Here is a 6,060-nt window from a genome sequence, read left to right as displayed (position 1 = left end):
CAGAAAGGCTGTCTCCCATAGACTCCAGTTTATCTACATAATCCAAATTTTAAAAAATAATTCCCTTCTTCTCTATAATAATAGGAAAACTAGAATAGGAAAATAAACAGAATTGGAAAACAACCAGTCTTTATGTTGTTGCTTTATTTAATAATGAGCAAAGGCATCATATTGTATGAAATGCGCACAGATTCCTTTCTCCTGGGAAATTGTATTTCTCGGGGTTACTGTTCTCAGCTAAATCACTGGCTGGAGGTTTGGATCTACTCTAGAACCATTTATGTGCATGTGATTCTGTATTACAGACTGGGATTGACCCTGTATATCACAGGACAAACAATTTGGCAACAAAATGACTCCAATAATTACCCCAGAAACTGCCTGGCTTTTGTACATCTTTACTCATGTAAAAAGACTCTTTAGAGCGTGTAAATGTGAAGTTGCACGACAATGAATAACAGATTTACTGACATCATTCCCACAGTATGGAACAATGCAGAGCAGCACATAAAGTTATGTTCCCAGCTGAACGACATTCATGATCATGTTCTGCTTCACAGAGAATTTATAGCAATCCATATCTGCTTTTCTGCTTTAGGCCCATCACATCACAAATCTTTGTTTAAACAATGTCTCTTGCACAACCATACAGAAGATGTCTACATGGTACATCACAATCCGGATAAATACATACGTAAATGCATTCAGTTAGATACAGGGCAGGGCTGATTTCCTTCAGATTGGGGGATCTGCACCGGGGTTTGTTTACATGGGGAACTTTGAGGGGAATGAAACCATTGAAGCAAGTGCTGATTTGTTTTGTCTACTTTATACAGGTATGGGATCTGTTATCTGGCAAAAACTTCACGAAAAACGTGAATGCCGTTTCCCATAGAGTCCTCTTTCAAAAAAAAAAAAAAATGAATCTTTGACTGATTTCCTTTTTCTCTGTGATAATAAAACAGTACTGTGTACTTGATGGTTACTAAGCAGCATGAATCTAGATTGGTGGAAAATCAATCTTATAAGGTTTTATTCAATGTTAAATTTTTTTATGGTGTGGTGATCAATATTAGGGCAGAGACATACGCTCAGATTCAGCGACTAATCTCCTCTTCTGCGGGGCGACTAATCTTCCCGAACTGCGTCCCGCCGCTAGAATGTAAATCACAGGCGGGATGGCAATCAGTGCGCTTCATTTTCCAAAGTCGCCTGAAGTTGCCTTTGGGCGACTTCAGTAAACGAAGTGTTCCGAGTGCCATCCCGCTGAGTTAGATTCTAGCCGGCGGGAGGCAGTTCAGTGAGATTAATCGCCCCGAAGAAATGGCGATTTATTGCTGGGCGACTAAATCTCCCCGAATCTGAGCGTGTCTCTGCCATTACACAGCACTCCCTTATCCAGAAAAACCCAAGCATTCTGCATAATAGATTCTTTACCATTATTGACTACTATGCAAGATAGTTTAGTAAGTAAAACCCTAAAGCTACCAGTACAAGGCTCCTTACCCAGCTAGTAGAGCTATGATAACTATTATGTAGAATGCTTGGGACCTGGAGTTTTCCAGATGGACTCTATAGGAGATTTGGAGCTTTTTGAATATCAGGTTTAGGATAAAAGATCCCCTACCTGCACGTGTATTTTAAATTCTCCACTGAGAATGCTACATGCAGTATAATAGACAGCATTGCTTGCCTCTTGTACATTGCTTTTCTCTTGCATTCCTTCGGTGCTAAGCTTAGAAAATCCTTCTCTGACCTCCTCCTCCTGTTTTATAAGATGTCACAATGGGATTGCCAAAATGACGTATATTTCATACAAATAGGGGCAGATTGTAGATCATAAAGGTATGGGATCTGTTAATCTGAAAATCCATTATGCAGAAATCTCTGAATTACAGAAAGGCTGTCTCCCATAGACTTCATTTTATCCCCATAACCTAAATTTTAAAAAATGATTTCCTTTTTCTCTGTAATAATAAAACAGTAGCATGTACTTGATCCAAACTCAGATATAATTAATCCTTATTGGAAGCAAAACCAGTCTATTGGGTTTATTTAATGTTTACATGATTATCTAGTAGACTTAAATGATAAGGATCCAAATTATGTAAAGATCCGTTATCTAGAAAACACCCAGGTCCCAAGCATTCTGGATAACAGATCCCATACCCGTGGTGCATTAAATTATTATATATATTATTATATATAAAACAAGCAAGGCTGATTTGCCAATGATTGATAGTAACATGGAATATAATTTGGTTGTACCATATTGTTATCATTTGAACACAGTGTTAGTTTCTTGGGGTTTTGGTGGAGTATAAAAACACATTCTAATGAGCTGACACATTAATAAAAGTAGCAAATGTTTGATAAATGAGTTTATTAAACTTTAATGAAAATTGGTCAGTCAGTTGGATCCCCAATTCAATGATTAGTAAATCTGCCCAATAGAGCAACATATTATGTGTCCAAGGCCAGTGAAGTATTTGATGCAGAGCTCAAAGAATTTTTTCAGGCCTCTCCATTGACCTCTTTGGATGACATCACTGTTTTATTATTACCCAGCCCCCCAACATGTTAGTGTAATGAATAACTGGCCCACTGTATGGAAACACATGGACAGCAGTGCTTTAATTTAAGCAATAAGTAAACTGGTGGTGCTGGGACCTGCTTCAAATAAACTGGAAAAAGTTATAAGTATGGCTGCCACCCAGCAAATGTGTTTTTTCTATGCCTTTCTTTGTTGGTAGATGGTTACAATGCGAGCAACTAGAGCATGCGACAAATTTTACATTAGTAATGCTGGTAGAATCCAGTTACATGGGGTATATGGTACCCATACAGCTTTTGTCCTGCAGCAAGCAACTTAGGGACAGATTTACTAACCACCGAAAAGTCGCCAGCGACCATTTCGCACCCATCACTACACATCGGCAGGCAAAAATTCTGCTAGCGACTTTCTGCTAGCGTCACGTCGGCAATGCGAGCAATTCAAATCGAAGATGCGCTACCGTTCATTTCTGTCTAGCGCGAATTCGCTAGAGGTCTTGCGATCAGGGTCATTTGCATACAGCAGAAAATCTAAAGTTGAATGGACGTCTTTATGTTATATGTTGTAGCAATACTTTACATTTCCACTGTTAATCACACATGTCCAGGGAACCTTAATAACAACATTAGAGTTAATATAATGCCCTACACATGAGCCCACTGTATAGTTAATGTTCCATATGTTAGAAAATGTATGGGGGAAACCTGTTACCCAAAAAAAAATTTTTAGAACTTTTGCAGGCTATCACTCTGAAAAAAGGAAAAGACGCCAGCATTTTTGAACTTTGATGGTTTTTCCAAAAGATTGAGGAAGATCTATACACTCCATGGCATTTCCCCTGGTCTGAGCTGGCGAAGGCAAGTCTGGCTAAAGAGGTAACGTTCAGTAAAATCCACATTTTAGTGATTTGTGGAGTAATATCCATTCACCAGAGCAAATTGTCGCCTGGCAACAGTGTTGGACTGACCTCTTCTCCCGAAGACCCTTCTCGACAAAAATATTTTTTTATTTTCGGCACCAAACAGCGTATGCGCGTGGTGCCGTTCACTCATGAGCACCTTCATGCATCTCTTTCACCAGCGAATTGGCACCTGCGCCCGTTAGTAAATCACGATGTCCCTGCGGGCGGTAACACTGGCGAATTGTCGCCATCATTTGCCACTTCGCCCTTTAGTGAATCTGCCCCTTAGCCCTGCTGTTTGAGTGTTAGTGACATCACATATCATGGAGTCAGGTCACCATCTGCTTATTAGACCTATGGAATCAGTCTGTAACTTACAGCATGAGTGAGTTGTTTGCAGCAGGGAAAACTATTAAGAATAGGAAGTACTCATAAGTGAAACATAGAATCATTCTAAAATAATATTTTTTTTTTCAAAAATATTATAATGAACGTTCTACTTTAAGGGCGCTGGCACACATTGTGATTTCACCCTACCATGAAGCATAGAAAGCCATATTTCTATCAGCCAGCCTGTGATACAGATATATATCTATATATGTGTGTGCAAACACGCTTGGTTATAAAAAGCTTTCTGTGCCCTAAATTGTATAAGTGCTACTGCTAGAATTAGCTTGAATTAAAATGACAATCATTGTATGGCAGAGGAAACGCTGAGATGAAATGTTACAGCTGACATGTTCATGGTTTATTCTGGGGGAGCTATGCAATGTAATGCAGCCTGTCTAGGTATTTTGGGGTTACAATAACCTTGGTTACATCCCTGTGCCATGTTTCCTCTACTCACTAAGTGGAACAAAGCTGGCATTGTGCCCCCAGCTTGGCCAGTCTGTAATGCCGGGTTTTTAGGACATGACTGGCTCTTTTGTTTTGAAGTTCACAAGGGTCATTCACAAACAAGCCTTGAAATTCTGATGTATTAAAACTCCATTGTTTGTCCTGCACAATTATGAAAGGAGAATGGACAAGAGGCTTAGATCTCACCTCTGAGACATGTTGTAATTGGGCCATTTGCTTTGCGTGGCTCTCAGAATAGAAATCGGATGTATTAGACATGGTCTGTGGTTTGGTCAGTGCTACTGATGGGACACTTTAACCCTATTTGTGCTACACGTAGGATTCTCTATATGTCAGATTAAAAGGCTTGTTCATAGGGTTGCCACCTTTTCCTGAAAAAAATACCGGCCTTCCTATATATTTATCTTTTTTCCCTATCAATAACTTTGGGATCAACCATCATTTTTACCAGCCAGGCCGGTAAAATACCAGCCAGGTGGCAACCCTAGTTGTTCACCTTCCAAACACTTTTTTTTTAGTTCAGTTGTTTTTAGATTGTTCTCCAGAAATAAAGACTTTTTTTCAATTACTTTCCATTATTTATTTTTTTTACTGTTTTTTTCAAAATCTAAGTTTAAAGTTGAATGTCCCTGTCTCTGGTGTTTGAGTCTGGCAGCTCAGTAATTCAGGGGCAGACGCTAAACTGTTACAATTTTGCAACATTTAGTTGATACATTTCTCAGCAGCATCTCTGGAGTATTCACAACTATTGTATCAATTCTAACAGCTGCCTGTAATGAAAGCCAGAGATTCTGCTCAGCAGGGACACAGATAAGAAATGTATCAACTAAATGTATCGATTTAGAACAGGTTAGAGGGAAAGCGACCCCCCTCCCAGAAGGTTAAAAATGACATTTACACTTCAATATTAGAAAAACGGTCACACATAAAAAATAGAAAGTCATTGGAAAAAGTTGTTATTGCTGGCGATCTATCTGAAAACAACTAGATGTTTGAAGGTGAACCACCCCTTTAAGACGCATTTCATTTTGTGGTTAAAGGAAATCTTATAAGACAATTAATGATTTGCAAAGTGTCCTGCCTTGACACTGTACTCTACTCACACTGCTAATTCATGTAGGTATGGTGGAGAACACACTATTAAAGAGGAACTACTACTGAAATAATCAAGTTACTCTTCACTATCCCCATTCGGCATCTGTCTCTCTTAGTTCTTGATGCAGGAGCCGGAGTCTGATTTTGATTGACAGTTGGGTCTAATAGAGCCTTGGGGGCGCTCCTTTTGCCTAGAAGAGCTTACTCTTTTAAAATCGCCAGAAATCTTGTCTCTCCACATGCAGGAGTTGTGCTGGAGTCAGTTATTTTGTTAGATTTTGTTTTTTGTGCTGGAATATGTTATTTGAGTGAGCTCTAATACATTCTAGGAAAGGGAGTCCCCCAAAGGCTTTATTTGATCTGTCAATCAAAATCTGACACCCAACTCCTGCACGAGGGGAGAATGAAGTGAGACAGATGCTGAGAGGGGGAGAGTGAAGAGTAACTTGATTATTTCAGAAACAGTAAATCATTTTTAATTGAAAATATTTATGAAGTTTGGTATTTCAGTATGATGAAGCTTATATTTCATTTTCATGATAGCCCCCCTTTAAGCACAGTTCAAGGGCAAACATTAAATATATCAAGCTCTTTCTTTAGCTGAACCTATATGAGGAGGGAGACATAAAGAACACACTGACTCCCTTCCTAT

The sequence above is a fragment of the Xenopus laevis genome, chromosome 3L (assembly GCF_017654675.1).
Source record: "Xenopus laevis strain J_2021 chromosome 3L, Xenopus_laevis_v10.1, whole genome shotgun sequence".
NCBI classification, from domain to species: domain Eukaryota; kingdom Metazoa; phylum Chordata; class Amphibia; order Anura; family Pipidae; genus Xenopus; species Xenopus laevis.
This window is presented reverse-complemented; position numbering follows the sequence as displayed.